The 17,543-nt window shown below is 45.4% G+C and overlaps 1 long non-coding RNA gene across 1 annotated transcript; it reads right to left on the bottom strand.

Annotated features, from left to right (window-relative positions):
• Positions 1-1,844: 1,844 nt before the first annotated feature.
• Positions 1,845-7,395, bottom strand: LOC119186225 (uncharacterized). The gene is made up of 4 exons (XR_005111676.2): positions 6,964-7,395; positions 6,379-6,558; positions 3,312-3,394; positions 1,845-2,180 (listed from the first exon to the last, which is right to left on the bottom strand). It is a non-coding gene; the product is annotated as an uncharacterized LOC119186225 (long non-coding RNA).
• Between the last annotated feature and the right edge of the window lie 10,148 nt (positions 7,396-17,543).

Here is a 17,543-nt window from a genome sequence, read left to right as displayed (position 1 = left end):
AACAGCAAAGGGCACAATGTCAGTCCTATGCAGCGACTAATTAAGGAGTGGTCACTGCGACAACCTTCACCCCCCCCCCTCTTGAAGGCCAACCCTGTGCACGCTCATGATGTTAAGGACAAGCTGCGATATTGGGTCCCGTGACATTCCCTGTTCAAAGATTTTTATCAATACAGCAAAATACAAGCTCTAGAATAAATACTCAATTTTTTTAGCTTAATCTTACGACAACACATATAAAGATATCTTGATTTGCGATTGTCTTTGGGGTTAACAAACTGATAGAAAACGTTAGCTTGTTGCACGAATGGGGAGCTTTGTAATGGGGGCCGCAAAAGTTTGGAGCCCCAAAGAAATAGCGTCAAGGCCACTGCACACGTGCAAAACCCAAACCGCGTTTGGGTTTTGGGTTGGGGACACTATTTCTCGAATTTAACCGGAGCCCTAAAGCCTGCCCCAAAGGCTTAACGTTGGACAGACGTGACAGCCCTCATTAAAGCGACGGCTGTCGTCCAGTACTAGCGTGACCAAGGATTAGGTGAGTGTCCAGAGAGTTGCAGACCCAATTCGAAAACTCTTCGCTCCTGCTTGACCCAAAGCATTCATACGCCAAAGGCTTTGAGGCTATTTGAAAGCTCCCTAATGGCTTAACTTCTGTACCAACAAACAAGCGCCAAGCTTAGAAAAAGTGGCTTGTGTGCCCAATAATAGTTACTGTAAAGCTGCTGCAGATCATGATGTGCGTAAAGTCAAGCCACTTGATAATGGTAGACTTGCTCAAGAAATGGGAAAAAAATCACAACAGCTCATTTTATTGATGTTATGACGTGACTTCTGTATCGGCAGACTCCCCTAGTAATCTTAAAGATGGCGCCAAGTCTGCCTTTTTCAGACTTATCCTGTGCATGATTTAACGTACCGGGCTACAGCCACGCAGACTTTCTATGATAATGGAAGCTGAGGATCTCGCACGTGGCTGTCAAAGAACTGTTGGCTGCCCACCGTGGCCTACAAAAAACCAATAACCAACGGCAGGCAATTGTGAGAAGCACGTCATCACTTTATCGTCATTCTTGCTTGCATTGAGAAGTTTGACTTCTCTGAGACTCGACCTTTTTGGTGAGGGAGCGGCACTGTAATGAAACCTTGCACTTGGTTATGCTTACCTGCTTTGAATAAAATGGACAGATCACACATGAGAGTTTTTCCCCGGTGTCTTCTGGTTGTCAATCACAACCCAGAAACTATTTAGGATAAGTGAATGTTTTCACTTGCAAGAGCACCTATTGCATAAAGCATCCTAACACCACTCAGTACCATGTACTTGATTGGAATCATTCTAACCATGAAAAGCAATACAAAACAGGCAGCAGCAGCCAGCAAAGCATATGCAAAGGACCATAACTGAAATTTGCTAGGGTGCATTTTCAGCGAAGATGGAGGGTTCTATCAACGACAAGCGCTAGCAAAACAATCTGTATATTTGCATGTTAGCGCAGGTGCAGCTTGTATGGTGCAAATCACGAGAAAGACAGCTGCTTGGTGTAGCAATGTCTCAGTATATCCGCGTGGACCCAAATGGGAGTAGTTGGTGCAGCACATCTATCACCACACAAAAAGCACCGTTCTGTGCAGCGCTTTTCGGCCAACCTTCTGCTTTTTCTTTCCACCTTTTTTATTCAATAAGCAAGCAGTAAAGTGTCCTTCTGACTGGAGCATAGTTGCCACTTGCATTCACTCAATGCAAAAGGTTGGTCATATCATCATTCTTTATTGAACTTCTACATCATGCACTATGGTGCCATATCTTGCCTTTCACAAACCAAGGAATGTTGCACAACATGACTCATTCGCATTTTTTTATTCTCAATTGAACTGATCCCCTTGGAGTCGGTGATAATCATTATCTCCATGGACAGCACACATCACTTACACATCCACACCAATAAATTCATTGCTATATTTACATTTGAAAGCTTTTCTTTGTACAAAACACATCCACTAAGAGATGTACATAATGAGAGGTTAATTATGCCTTGCCTAGCAAGCCTCTCCCACAAAAAGCATGCTTGTCTTATGAAAACATGACCATTTCGGATCATACAGGATAACACTGATAGGACCCACCAGACCTGGATGACTGACTGGCTTTTCAGGTTGAAGGCAATTCTTGCCTAAGCCTGTAAAGAAAAAGCAAAATAAAAGTCCAACTAGGTCAGAACATCACAAAAGCCACGTAATAGCAAGTATACTCCTTCAATACCATATATGTTAGTTTCAAGCGTCAAGGTGTGCACAAAAAGTTAAATGCTGTCCCGGTTTAATCCTGTAGCGATGCCTGTATAAACTAATGGTAATTATATAGTCATTAAAAACTTTTGTTTGGATGTTGACTCAAGGCCACCCTATAAACACTACCACCAGACATGAAATTTTCACCATGCCATCAAAAAATGGTGAGGAACTATCCATCCATACATGATGTTACTATCCATCCATACATGATGTCATATTTCCAAGTCATCAAGGGGTCCTGCATCCCTTTTTTCAGCATGGTCAGAGAATGCTGCCAATTCTTATATGAGGCTTTCGAGAACATGGGCGCTAAACATTCTGGCACAGTACGGGGCCTGGAATTCACGATTAGTTCTGTGTCAGCTAGAAATCGTTCCCTCTTCTTTCTCAGAATGATGATGACATATGTCTAAGTGACAGTGCCATATACCTCAATTCAAAGCTGTTAGCTGTTTCAAGCATCGTGAGCTACACAGTTGCCGTGGCCACCGCAAGAGATGAACATCTGCCTGCGCGTGCCCTTGCGATAACATTTAAAGTAAGCTGCGTGTTTGAAGGAAAAAAAGAGCTCGAAAGCATGATGCGAGCATGAGGTAACTTCTTTCCCCTGTGCCATCCACGCTCGTTGGGCTAAAGGAAAAAAGAAAGCAACTGTAGTGTGCGACAAATCTCAGCTCGTACTTGACAGATTCTAGACATTTCCGCAGGAGTCGATATTCATGAGTTGATAAACTCTTCTGATGAAGCCAATTGATCGTTACTTAAGAAAGTATTGCAGGACCCCTTCAGAATTCTGACCATTGAATGACCAGACCTTTATCCCTCACTTCCATTCATAATCATGTAGCACCGAATACCTTCACTTAATACCGGTAGCCCAACTAATAAAAAATTCATGCAGTGCTGTTTTCCATCACCCTCACATCAACATAAGTAAGCTGAAACAGGTACTGTACGCCTTCACCAATTTTACTCATAAAGCATTTCAATAAATCAGCAAGTGTGTGTTGTCCTACCTAGAGGGCCCCCCTTGGCCTCTTCCAGTCCGAGTTATCCACAGCATCCCCTGGTCGCTTCAAATTAGGATAGGTGTATGATACTGCACAAATAGAACCGACAAACAAGACCAAAATACCCAAAGCACACACACCAAGAAAAGACACGAGAAAATTCAATGCACCACACAAAATAAATCAAGACCAATACGAAAGAATTACAGTAGTTCAGAAGAAGTATTGGGCACACAGCATTGCAGAAGAAGACGCATATCATAATTTTAAAACGCATGCATCCATCGATGACCAAAGGCGTGCAATAAAAAGAAGTGTGATGTTAGTTATATGCAGCCGATGAGGGTCCAGTTTAGAAGAATCCAAAGTGGTGGATGTTGCGGGTCAGTCAACACATTGACGGTTTTTGTGGCAAAGCCAAGTCAGCAGCAGCAGAAGGCATGAAAGAAAAAAAGAATGAACGTCAGAAGCAATGAGAGAAAAATATATTAATCACAACTAAGTGACATAATTTCAACTAAATCAACTAAATGATATAAGGGTGCAAAGATGTATTAAAAGAAGGGTTCAAAAACTGTACAGTTGTTTAAAAAAATACTAAACCTATTTAATAACAATGCAAAGAACTACAATGCTGAAACTCATTCTTAAATCCTTCATATGAGTAAACACTTATGCAATATTTTTACTGTTGGCATATGTTACATGAATTTCTATATCAGAAATTTTTGTCTGCTACACCACAGCGGCTCTTGAAAGTGACGTGTTATAATACTTTTCCTCTTTTAACAGTGCAATGCTGAACTTCTGTCTACATTGCTATTTTGTTCATACTTTTTATATGCTAGACTCCTAATATTTAGGTACAAGTGACACAAATATTCTAAATTGCAGGTATTTCTATTGCTAATATCTCAGCTTACACAGGCACATCTGATCAAGAACTATTGACAAATGTTGCTTTAAATAATCAGTGTGAGCACATGTTCTCTAACTGCAGCACCTCACGTCACGATCATGAATGACACATTTGCAGTTGCTCAGGCACTCTGACAACTCCACGAACGCTGTCCACATGATAGATTGGAAAGTTGAGCAGAGCACAACAGAATGCTGTCAGTATTGCTTCTTTAATTCCGTAAACCACAGTACCATCTGGCGTCCAACTATTATCTGTCACCCGAAAATTACTTCACAAACTCGCAAATCAGCTAAGCATTGCAGAAGATCACACACCACACAACTAATACGCTCATTCAGGTTATTCAAAATCAGCAAATGGGTTAACGGTAGTAGAGTGCCACTCTTTTGCCAATATACCATCCCACTTGAGGCATCTGCACCTAACACCACTAACAAGGTATGGTATAGACACTGGCTACAGTTCAGTTTCTGACATGAAATAGTGATTAGCGAAATAAGGCCATATCTCAAATGCACCCATTCTTCACAGCAGTGTACAGTACCATATACTGGCGTTACTGGGAGCCATCACTCTCGCTCATTTCATTTGCCACAGCAACTTCAGTGAAGCGGCTTACCTGGCTTTTACATTCTACCTTCACAAACTCATTATAGACAAACAAGTTGGATTCATTAAATCACAGTGGAATTTTTATTGCTAATATTGGTAAAAGTGCTCTGCATCATGAAGTTAGTTATACTGCAAGCACCACAACCAAGAAACAGCCCTGCTGGCCTAATCAGCGTGGCCATCGTTGAAGCCCTACATCACTGAGCTGCACACTATCGTGAACTTCACTTGCGAAGATGAGCTTCTATTGACAATGGCCATGTAAAATGAAGGAGCATCATGGCATTATGTTTTTTTTTTTTCACTAGAATACAGCAGCACAGATTCATGCATTCCTGCTGGATCTGACCACTCACTCTCACACCTGTCTTAAGTGTACTGCTTTGCATGTGAAGGATGACATGAAAATCACAGGTGAAGTAGCACTAGCCTGAATAGACCAGACACTGACCAGTTCATTAATCTATAAAACTCACAACTGAAAATTGTACGTTAGTTGCCCTTCGAGATATTTCAATATTGTACATGGCCACTGCATCTTAGGATATTTCCTGTGCCACCAGTTTCATTATACTTGTGCTGGTGTTCTCTTGTACAAATAGTTTTTATAGACTTCATAAGAGCATACTTATTCATCTTTTAACTTTTGCCACAGCATCTGTTATGCCGCCTACACCAAGTACAGTTAATGTAAATTCTTCCCAAACTGCGCAAACCTTGGTTTTCATGAAATATTTCAAAAAAAATATGAATTACCCATGAAATATCAAAAAGACCCATTTTAACATTTCATGTTATCAATGAAAGTGTACTGCTGAAAGTGAGAAACAGTTAAGATGTATCTCGGTCACATAAGATGAATGATAACTTCTAGTTTGCAGTTCACCAAGTACAATAATATAAGAACAGGCAGAGAAATACACATCTGAAAGAAAAAGTGTCTATTAGTCTGTTCTTGCCACTCCTACTGAACCAACAAAAAAGGGGTTAATGAGTCCAAATTGAGACAAAACATGATGAAAAGTTAACCAAGCTTTTTTTACATCCATCTAAGATGCTGAGTACCTCAGCAGCAAAATCTGTGCACATGAAGCAGCTGAACCCCGAAAATGCATATAGCTATACATGTATGTTTGTATCGATTTCAGCCAGTAAGCAATGCACGCATGTACGCATGAGTGTCGTCCTGATTTTTTGTGGGAGGGGGGGGGGAGAAGGGTTGCAATTTTGTGTTGCATCATGGTTGGGGGGTGGAGGAGAGCACTGATTTACTGATGTAGCAGGCTGGGGGCAACTGCTGGTGTGGCTCAAGAAGGGATAAAAGCCGCTTTTGTGCCAGCATGCGGACACCTATGCATGTAGTAAACACAAGTACCTAGCTGCTTGAAAAGATTGCATGCACTTTCTCAAGTAAGCATGCTTTTGACAAGACCTCAGCATAGTGCCTTGCCTACACTCAAGCGACAGGGCGATAATATCCACAAGACTAAACATCTAATGATTTATAGTGTCAGAGCCACTAAAAGGAAAACAACTCACTGTAACAAGGGCAGTGGGCATGGAGCTCGAGTATAGAAAAGGAAGAAGACTTGCTGTGATCGCAGGCTTGCGTTCAATTAGCCCTTGCGCTAAATAAAGCTCTCCTTCACCGAGTCAACTCCTGCTTATTCAACAGCCCGTTTCAAGTGGTGGAAGTGCTGGGTTCATCTGGTCCTCACCCTGGAAAAAAAAAAAACAGCGATAGCGTTCAATCGCAATGCTATCGCGTACAGCTCAATCCTGTTGCTCCAGGGCTGAAACAGAGCCATAATTTCGCGAGAGTCTTCTGACACTAGAGTGATGTGCGAAATCGTGCGAGGTGGCGCCCGTTAGTTTCATACGAAATGTTTTATTCGGAGACGTGTTTATGACATCTTCGAGAAGGGCACTGTGAGACTGAAATGCGGCACTAAATGCAAGCAAATTCCCAAGCGCATTGCGCACTTCTAGGAAAGGCGTCGCCAGACAGGCGCACAAGTACAGTTCAGGGATGCTAGAGAATATTGCAGATACCAGTGTGACTGGATATGATTATGCAGAAGTGTACAACGAGTGAATCAATAAGTGTGCTGGAGTGTCACGTACCTGGTCCGGGCAGGAACACAGATGCATTGCTCGCCGTGGGGGCCATCTCCGTCACGTGCTTCTTCCCCTTCACTTCAAGCCCGACGACGAGGCACAGCAAAACTGACTCGAGGATCACCCGCCTCATGGTGTTATTCAATCGTGCTTTAGTCACCAAAAAAATGCTGCAAATTGAACTGATCCACTACGCGAAGTTCAACACAATCTTTTCACGACTTCTTCTGTTGAAGCACCCGTACAAAAAAGAGGGCAACAGGCTTGCAGGGCAAGCGAATTGCCTAGGTCTGATGCAGAACTGCACGGGTTGACTTCGCGTAGCAGGGATTACTTCTATGGCAGTGACAGTGTACGCCAATGGTCGATCACGTGACAGTTATACACTCAGAAAAGCAGGCGCTATTTCGGGTTTCCCGGACGGAACAGTCTTTCACTGACCACCGTCATCAATGCAGCTTAGGCGCACTCCGCAAGATAACGATAATCCCTGAATCATCATGCTTGCGGTAATCCCAATGGTCATTCGAGGGGCTACGCAAGCAAACGAGGATCATTTACGTTAATCCAGAATAACTCCGTGGCGTTCACATCTGCGCGAGTAGACGAGCAGCCCCAATGGACTTTCAGCAGCACTCAGGTGCGAAGAAAGATCACAAATATTGTAGTCCGCAGTGTACGAAGAGGACCCCCCGAAAGAAAGTGTTATCCGAGAGTGCGCGGACGTTGGAGCATAAAGCGTGCACGTTCACCGCTTCCCACTGCCCGGTGGTGCTTCAGAGTCGCAGACGGTGCCGTGACACGGGGCAGGAGCACACAGTATCGCACACGGTACGACACGAAACGAATGTGCAGAGAAGAGCACGCGCTGTGTCGCGTAGCCAGGCGCTTGGCATTCCAGCCGGCCACCGACGCTCGCTGTCGCCGCCGCCGAAGGCGAGCGAAGGAAGAGGCGCGGGATAGCGGGCTCTGCTATGCGGAGAAGCCCCTATCTCAGTAGAAGGAACGACGACAGCGTCACCCACCCCCGTCCGAGGCCGAGAGAGTCAGTCGGCACACTGCGATCAATGTTTGCGGCTGCCGACGCGTGGTGCCGCCTTGGTCGTGGCCGCGGGGAGGCAAGAAGGACGTCGCCTGTGTCGTCACACGTGACGTCACGCAAAGCCAGGGCAGGTGCGCCATCGGGGCCAGGAACGAAGGCGGGCAGGCATTTTTGCCCGTGCCTTCTTCCTCCGCCATATCCATCTCATACGTCGTCTTCACTGGCGGAACTCGAAATCGAATGAAGGTTCCCCCGCTGCGCTTCCCTGTTTCTCAAGGGTATCAGACGACGCCGTCCAGGGCAGCTCGGAAGTGCCGGCTCTGCCTAGCGTGACACAAGAGTACTCCAATACCAGAAATCACTTACAGAGAGACCGCGACTTATTCCGCGTGTCTTTGTTTACAGATCTAATGTTTAAAAACTGAATGAATGGCCATGAAATATTCGGGAAGAACCGACTCTGGCTGCTTCTAACATGCACTGGAAGGAAGGAAAATAGGAAAAGAACGGCAGGGAGGTTAACCAGCCTATAGGCAGCCAGTTTGCTGCCCTGCGCATGGGAGGGGGATGGGGGAGATGAAAGACAGAGAGCAGAAAGGGAAGAGAGATAAACACAGCCCAATCGGCAGCACACGCGCGCACACTCAGTCATTGTCCAGTCTTATCTTTCGCGGTGTGTCACATTGCTGTTACAGCCGCTTGTTCAAGTCCATGTCGCGTAGGAATTTCAACATTGATTGATTTGTGGGGTTTAACGTCCCAAAACCACTATATGATTATGAGAGACGCCGTAGTGGAGGGCTTCGGAAATTTAGACCACCTGGGGTTCTTTAACGTGCACCCAAATCTGAGCACACGGGCCTACAACATTTCCGCCTCCATCGGAAATGCAGCCGCCGCAGCCGGGATTCGAACCCGCGCCCGGCGGGTCAGCAGCCGAGTACCTTAGCCACTAGACCACCGCGGCGGGGCTAGGAATTTCAACAGAACTTTGGTCACCTTCTGTTGCAATGTCTTCTCTCGGGCACTTGACAGAATAGTGTCCACAGACATTTGGCTGTTGTCGATGCGCGCAAGAACGGACGCCAGTGACTGTCTCTGGATGTCATACAACGGACAGTCGCACAGGATGTGGTGCAGCGTCTTTTTGCAATGACAGGCATCGCAGAGAGCGTTGTCGGCCATTCCTATGACACAGGAATAAGATTTTGTAAATGCCCCTCCTAGTCATAAGCGATGCAGAAGGGTGCTAGAGCTACTGACGACATTATGGGTGTCCCTTGGCTTATACCACCACGCCTTGCCCCTTACGGAAGAAAGAGTACTGAACGCTATTTACTACACGGCCACTTCAGAAACCAATGTAGCCTTTGTGACCACCGACGAGACGCTGTTCTTACCTCCGTATAAACGCATTTTGAGCGCAAATCAGCAGCTGATATCGCATTCTCACGAAAAACATGTTAAAAGAACATTGAAGAGGAAAATGTGTTGTTTTCAGTAAATTATCCATGCACTATTCTAAAATCACTATGCACGCCGCGAGAAGGCGCTTGGTAAGTGAAAAAACGCGCAAAGCAAAAATGCATGTAGCGAAGCCACCTTTAAATTCTTGCACCAAGCGCCGAGACGTCATAAAATTTCACAGTGTTTACTTAGGCCTGATATACACTGATGGGTCCGTCTCATCCAGCAGCTCATCAGGTGCCGCTGTAATTCCGGCTGCAGAAATGACAATCGAGTTTAAGTTGTCGCATATGACTACATCTACGGCACCAGAGCTTGCTGCTATAAGGGCTGCTTTACAATATCTCGTTCATGAACGTCCAGGAAAATGGGTCATATTCTGTGATTCGAAGGCAGCGCTTCAGAGTTTGCAGTCTGGCATGCGTAGGAGGAGCCATGACCAACTGGTACTAGAAATAAGACATTGTCATCATGAAGCTCTAGCACGAGGCCATGATATTATATATCAATGGCTGCCTGGACATATCGGTATTACCGGAAATCAATTAGCCGATGATGCAGCCCGCTCAGCCCATGAAGAAACCCGTGTAGTCCCGATTCCTCTATCAAGGAATGATGCAGCAAGACAACTTTACCTGCTGGCTCGAGATCTCACACGCACGTTCTGGTCGTCTACCAGCTTCCAAAGACGTCAATTTTATGAACTGGATCCTTCGCTCAAGCTAAAGCTACGATCACAACTTTCCCGCTCCGATGCGACACTGTTATGCCGCCTTTGGTTGGGTGTTGCATTCACAAAGGCGTACTCATTTCGCATTGGTATGGCAGACACTCCTACATGCGACTACTGCGGAGCTGAAGAGACCATCGAACACGTCCTGTGCAGCTGCGCTTGCTACAACACACAGCGATGCCAGCTCCGGATGGTTTTGAATCGACTTGACCCCGGACCATTTTGTGTGCAGAAGATACCAGGACCTTGGGCATCTGCCTCAGTTGCGCAGAAAGCAACTAAAGCACTGCTACTTTACCTTAAGTCCACAAACCTGAGCGACCGCCTGTAGACTATGTGTGCTCCCCGAGTGTGCTCGTGATTGTGTGTACCTTCTCATCTTTCTGCAACCTCTTTTCTCCCCTTCATCCCTTCCCCAGTGCAGGGTAGCAAACCGGATGTGCGTCTGGTTAACCTCCTTGCCTTTCCTTGCATCTTTATCGCTCTCTCTCTATTTAGGCCTGCGTAGTTTTTAACAGGTATAAATGAAGCACATTGTCTGCTGATGGGCAGGAGACTTCACGTATTGAATTTCGAAAAAGTTTCATCGAGCCCATGTCTGCAGAGTACAACAAATATACCATTGCCTGATATGCGTCTTCAGAAAAAGGCGAACATCTTCCTGACACACTTCTTAGCGGAGACCGGGCTGGATAAGCGCCTGTGTTAGACAGCCAGGGGTTGACATACACCAAATTATCTGTTAGTGCGTATACTGACAGTAGAAAAGAAAGGTGTCCGTGTGAATGCATGCCTGTGTGAACAGCTACAAGCTAAGTATACATTTCCATGATATTTCAACCGGTTTCAGCGGGCTATTATTTTTTTGTGCGTGTTTGCTCATTATTGAGTACCATTCAGTATTAATCTTTTATTGTTTTTTTTTCGCTGCAGAACTTATTGATATAAAGTAGCCGAGGCAATACGGACCTCAACCTCTCAACAGCGAAACACTTAGAACGAAACAGAACTTCAAAATTCATGACGTCATGCACACAGATTTCAGTGCGAAATTTAAAAATGGTACTTTGACCTTGATTTATACTGTAGTAGTGAACTTCCGATAAAAATGACGACATTACAGTTCTCAGAGAACACTTAATCAATCTAAACAAATTCATTGTTTCGCTTTAGTGTCCTTTCAAGCTCTGCAAGGTAGTTGTTGCAACGTTCGAAGCAACGGTTTGCTCTTTCCACCCACGTGAGGGGTCACGGCAGACGTGTCAAGACGAAGGAGCTAACGATGTGGCGGGTGAAAGCGTGCGCGCTTCGACGAGCGCACAGCTTCCGGGGGTGTCACTGGAAGCAATTTTCGGTCTCGGGAAATTTCCACTCTAACGGATCACACCATATAGCTGCATTCCCACACGCGTTGTAAAAGGCCCGCAGCGCACTGTCAAGGCGGATGCATTACGGCAGGTTTACATAAATTTACAGACATTGCGAAGTACCGAAAATGTGCACTATCAGATGGCAAAGAAAAAATTCAGCCAGCTCCAATGAGCGGATACGGATGAAACAGCGCAACGGCTAGTGGCGTACAGTCAGCGGCGTAAGATATTGTTTTTAGGGGTGGCGGGGAAGGGGGGGGGGGTAATTTCGACTACCTGGCATTGTTTAACGTGTACCTAAATCTAAGCAGAGCTCAAACTCCCGAGTATGAAAGTGGGTTTATAGATGAAGGCGTATGTCACCTTCTCATCTACTGTCCCCATCATGACACGCCAAGACGCGGTCTTAAACCGGAACTGTTGGCATTAGACCACAAACCGTTCAGTATCAGGAAATTTCTGGGCTCGTGGCCAACAGGAGTTTTACAGATGTACGCCTTAAAAGCGTTAAAACGTTTTTTACAATACAGCGGAATCGCTGGCTAGTACCAAGAGATAACGAACTTTCCTTTGTATAACACATATACTTATTATGCGCAGTATCATATGACACCCATCATATGCGTGTGCTGAAGTGAATGACCTGTCGACTGTTATGTACACACGAGCGAATACATCTTCATTAAGACCTGGCGTGTTCTCTGCTGTTTTTTGTGCTGGTTGGATTGAATGTTTACGAGGGACATCAATAAAGGCTCCATTCGTTGCCTTTAGAACATTTCCTTATCACTGTGTTGTGTTGTGATATGTGCGTATAGGTGTGTTATTGCACATGTGTGCTCGAGTGTTCTACTTTCTATAGAATGCTTTGTACATTTTATCTTATTAAGATATGTGTTCAAATGTGACTCAAGGGCTAAGGAGTAGCCGGCACCACACTTGTGCGCCAACATCTCGTCATATATCATATCAATAAAAAAAAAAAGCACACGGGCCTACAGCATTTTCACCTCCATCGAAAATGCAGCCGCCGCAGCCGGGGTTCGATCAGCAGCCGAGTGCCTTAGCCACTAAACCGACGCGGTGTGGTGCGACGTATTTCCTGTGTATATATGTCTGAAAGAAACGTGCACGTAAAAGATCAGTTGAAGCAACGTATTTTCCAGATCGCCGCTCATTCTTCGGAGGTGTCTCCATACGCAATATATCGAATGCCACATGTAACAAAAGCAGGCGCCAGGGCTCTAGAGACGCGCCTCAAAGAAGAGGTAAATTGTATTTTATCTTTTTTTCCTAATAGTCATTGCAAGCAACAAACTTATTGTGAGTAAAAAGATGGATAACTTCTTGTGTAACAGTACTGAAAGGCAATTATTTCTTGCACAGAGAAAAATTAAGTGAGTGCGTGAATAGAAAATCATTGTTTTTGGGCAAGGTTCTGTTTGGCAATGTTCTTTTATTCACGAAACTGCATTGCTTCAACACTTTCTTTCGCGATGTCTCAATACTATATTTGTCGGCATCAAGTGAACGCGTTCAAAAAAGGCGCGTTTGCATTTGGCCTCGAAGCGGGCGAAAGCGGCAGAACTCACCGAAAATCCACTCACTTTGCCACGTAAGCGGTGTTACGTTTGGCCAGGTGGTTCGTCTTAGCAGGCACCATAGTGCGTGAGCCGGTCCGCAAGAATACTTTCGCCCCCATATCGGCGCCCGGTCGGAAGCACCACGCACGACGCTGTCCTGCCGATGAGCAAGCAGGCAGTTCGCCGTGGTTGGCTTACGATTAGCTTGACGAAAGCTTCGCGAACAACTTTTGTTGTGGACCGAGGTCGAAGAGCGTGAGGCGGCATCACAGTTGCAGTTCTCGTTAAGTCAACCTGTTCACGCAGCCATTGTTGCCTACGCAAGGTCGTGACAAAGAACCAACAGTTCAGAAGCGTGGGAAGGCGTCGCAGTAGCAGTTCTCAGGGATCGGGCACCTGGAATGCCGTGTTCGAGAATATTCTGGAACACTGTAACTGAACGCAGCCATGGGCCGTTGCTGACGTTCGTGTCAGCGGCCATCTTCCCCACAGAGGAGCTCAGCTCCCCCCTCCACCGGACTCTACCTCCTCGCCCTGCGATGTCTTCAAGGCGTGGGCCGTGTGCGTCATTGTGTTGTGGGCTCGTGTTACTCTTTGGACATTTTCACCCGTGTTCCTCATCAGCCGAGTGGTCCAATGTCTACACCCTTTCTGGTGGGTGGAGCACTGAGACTTTACGACACCTGATTCGCAGCAACAGTGGTCACCGACTTCTTCGGACTGCCGTGTAAGGAAACGACGGGCTTTTATAAAAGCCGAAGACACTTTGTACATACTAGCGGAAATTCTGTACAGTATTTCCTCTTTCACCATGTAAATAAACCTTCGTTCTGTCTCCAAGAATGCGTCTCCTCACTGGCGAAGATAGGCTATGTGGAGGACGGCGAGGAGCCAGCTACCGTAAAGAAACCCAACGTACCTGCCATCAACCTTCTACCACTCACAACTGGTGGCAGTTGTGGAATGCTATGAAACCCTCAATCCTTTACAGCGGCTAAAGGACCGCGCCGTGACCCTGAAGCAAACAAACAAACAAAAACCCAGAAAAACGGAAAAAGAGTCGAAAACCGATTTTTCCACCACGCGTAAGCGGGATGCCTTTCCGCTTCACAGCTTCACGGCAAGCCGTACTCTGGCTGCCCTAGCTTATGAACCACGTGGCGTAAACAACGGGCCGCAAGCTATATGCTCGTGCAGTAAGACAAAGCTCAGAGCCTCTACAAGGACGCGTTCCTCAGGAGCCACATTTGGATTAAGATTACCGAGCAGACTATTTCAAAAAAAAAAAAAGAGAAGGTGCTGCAGCAGCGAGTTGGCGCACCTCAACGTATCTCCCTTTTGCATGGCCGCGCGAAAATCCATCCCCGCCGAGGTGTCGACTTGTGTTGTTTCAGCTGGTATATCGCCCGAAACAAGGATTAGAAAAGGTGAATGCTGTTTCTTTTCAGCGCTTAGCACGCATAAATTGAATTTGGTACAAGATTTTATGCTCACAAAACAGTTAAAATGAAATTCATTGTCGAAACGGTGAAGTTGGCGATGGATGGATGTACGAAGCGCCGGACAAATGTGAACGTGTTCACCGCGGCGAACTTGATTTTCCGACCAGCCTGGCGTTCTCGCTTCTCAAGTGTGAATGCGCCTTAACTGCGTTTTTTTAGAGGATAAAATAATGGAAGGTAGGCTGCAACATCACTAACCCGCCTTTGTAGTTGAATGAGCTTTTTTATATTATTCGGGAATACATGGTCATGTGCGATACAGTGTCAGTAAAGGTATTGTGTTGCTCCTGAGCGACGTGCTGAGTGACCTACTATGCAAAACCAGTTAAAGCCCCAAAAAATGGCGGTTTTGACAATGGTAGCAAAGTATCCCAGAGCGTTGGTGTGCTAGAAGCATTCTGCCAAGTGCAACTGCGTCGAAACATGACTTTTAGGGGCGAAGCTCCTTAAGGCGTGGGCTGTGCGTCCCCTGTATCTATAGCTACCTCTCGTTTAGTTATTGCAGTGTTCACTGGATGGCGATACCGTCCCCTGTATGTGTAGCCACCTCTCGTTTAGTTCTTGCAGTGTTCATGGCGGTACTTGTAGTTGGTGGTACTTGTAGCTGATGATAAAAAGACGGAAGATGTTATAAACTAGACGGAGGCACTTGTAGTTCATGACGAAAGATGCGAGATGATATAAAATAGGAATGATGTCACGTATCGCCCGTGTCATTGGTGGAAGGCAATCGTTCGATTTAGTGCGGCGGCGTACGCTAGGGGGAGCGTTGTAATAAAATCGAGTGGGCACAATGTGCGGAGGATTCATGGTTTACCAGGTTTACCTCTGGAGCTTCGCCCACTCATCATCATTCACTTCGTGGACGTGGCGGCACTTTTTTTTTCAACGTTTCAATAAAAACAGTGCTCGCTTACCCTAGTCGCTAAAAAGTTCATGGTTCAATTTCAGTCAATTAAGCGGCTGACAGCGATATAGTTATCTCATTATTTGTCCCCATAGCTGTATACATATCATTTTAAGTGCTGGTGTTAACGAAAATGCCAGAGGCTAATTTTAGGACAAGCATAAAGCGTTTTGATCCCTCCAGATGATTGTAGCAGAATACGGCATTGAATGACACCACGTGTGGTCAAAGCTGCCATGTTATTTCTTACACAAGAGAGTTCCACCACGCTACCTTCGCTATATATATCTAAAGGGTGGCCCCACATCTCGGTTGCCAAAAGTAGGGTTATTACCTCACCTGTTGGTGGTTTTAGAAAACTTTTTGACCGCTGTGGGCGAATAGGTTGGTGACGTAGGGCAGTTTCAACGTTTCGTTCGTCATTCATCCGTAAAAATTGTAGAACCGTGTTAAATATCCGGAGGTTATTCATACCCGGAGAGATTAGCACTACAACTATCTTAATTCCGATGTGACCAGCGCAAAAGATAATACGCCGAACATCCTCGTGCTATGTTGGTTGCTCATTTTCTCGGGACACTTTTTTCCCTCTTTATCGTCTCCAACGTCTTGGTTGTGTGCGAGAACATTTAAATTTTGCGACGGTGGTTGGCGTCAATTATAAAGGCGAAAGCTTTATATGCCTCGTCATATACTTAAGGTGATGGTTGGTGCAAATGCGAGTGTTGCCGGAAATCGTGAGACAACTACGCCGCGTCGTGATGCCATTGTGGCATGGCATATTGCCAGAATTTTCGACGTCATCATGAAGTCATTGTGACGTCACTGTGGCATAGCAATGTGGCGTCGAACGATGGCATCGTATACGTCATCGTCACAAGGAAATTAGTGGCCTGATCCCAGAGGCGCCCTATACGTCTTAACGTCGTAGAGTGTACGTTATCTGTAATCACTATTACCCGGTGGTATATATGTGTAGGGTTAAACGTAGGATAATGACAAATTTGTTTAGAGGTAAAGTAGCGTAATTTATACCTTGGCTTAGGGTATTTTTGTAACACAGGTTGGTAACACTGCCCCACACGTGACGCCGTGTTTCCGAAGAAAACAAAACTATTTCCGCGGGACTCTCTATAACACTTAGCCGGCGCTCAATAATGGTATATGCACGCAATTAGTCGCTCTTGAGGGTTCAACGTCTATCCTTCAGATACAAATGGTTGAGGAGGTACTCCGTGTAAAATCTTACAGTTAGTCGCTCTTGAGGATTCAACGTTTATCCTTCATATACAAATGGTTGAGGAGGTACTCTGCATAAAAGCTTGCAGTTAGTCGCTCTTGAGGGTTCAACGTTTGTCGTTCAGATACAAATGGTTGAAGAGGTACTCCACATCAAAGCTTACAGTTAGTGGCTTTTGAGCGTTCAAAGTTTATCCTTCAGATACAAATGGTGGAGGAGGTCTTCCGCATAAAATCTTACAGGTACTCGCTCTTGAGGGTTCAACGTATATCTATCAGATACAAATGGTTGAGGAGGTACTCCGCATAAAACCTTACAGTTAGTCGCTCTTGAGGGTCCAACGTTTATGCTTCAGATACAAATGGTTGAGGAGGTACTTCGCATAAAAGCTTACAGTCAGCCGCTCTTGAGGGTTCAAAATTTATCCTTCATATACAAATGGTTGAGGAGGTACTCCACATAAAAGCTTACAGTTACTCGCTCTGGAGGTTTCAACGTTTATCCTTGAGATACAAATGGTTGAGGAGGTAGTTCATATAAAAGCTTACAATTAGTCGCTCTTGAAGGTTCAACGTTTATCCTTCAGATACAAATGGTTGAGGAGATCAATTAATTGATTGATTTGTGGTGTTTAACGTCCCAAAACCACCATATGATTATGAGAGACGCCGTAGTGGAGGGCTCCGGAAATTTCGACCACGTGGTGTTCTTTAAAGTGCACCCAAATCTGAGCACACGGGCC

The sequence above is a fragment of the Rhipicephalus microplus genome, unplaced genomic scaffold (genome assembly GCF_043290135.1).
Source record: "Rhipicephalus microplus isolate Deutch F79 unplaced genomic scaffold, USDA_Rmic scaffold_82, whole genome shotgun sequence".
Taxonomy (NCBI): Eukaryota; Metazoa; Arthropoda; class Arachnida; order Ixodida; family Ixodidae; genus Rhipicephalus; species Rhipicephalus microplus.
The sequence above is the reverse complement of the archived record's forward strand: the minus strand, read 5'-3'. Positions and strand labels throughout refer to the sequence as shown.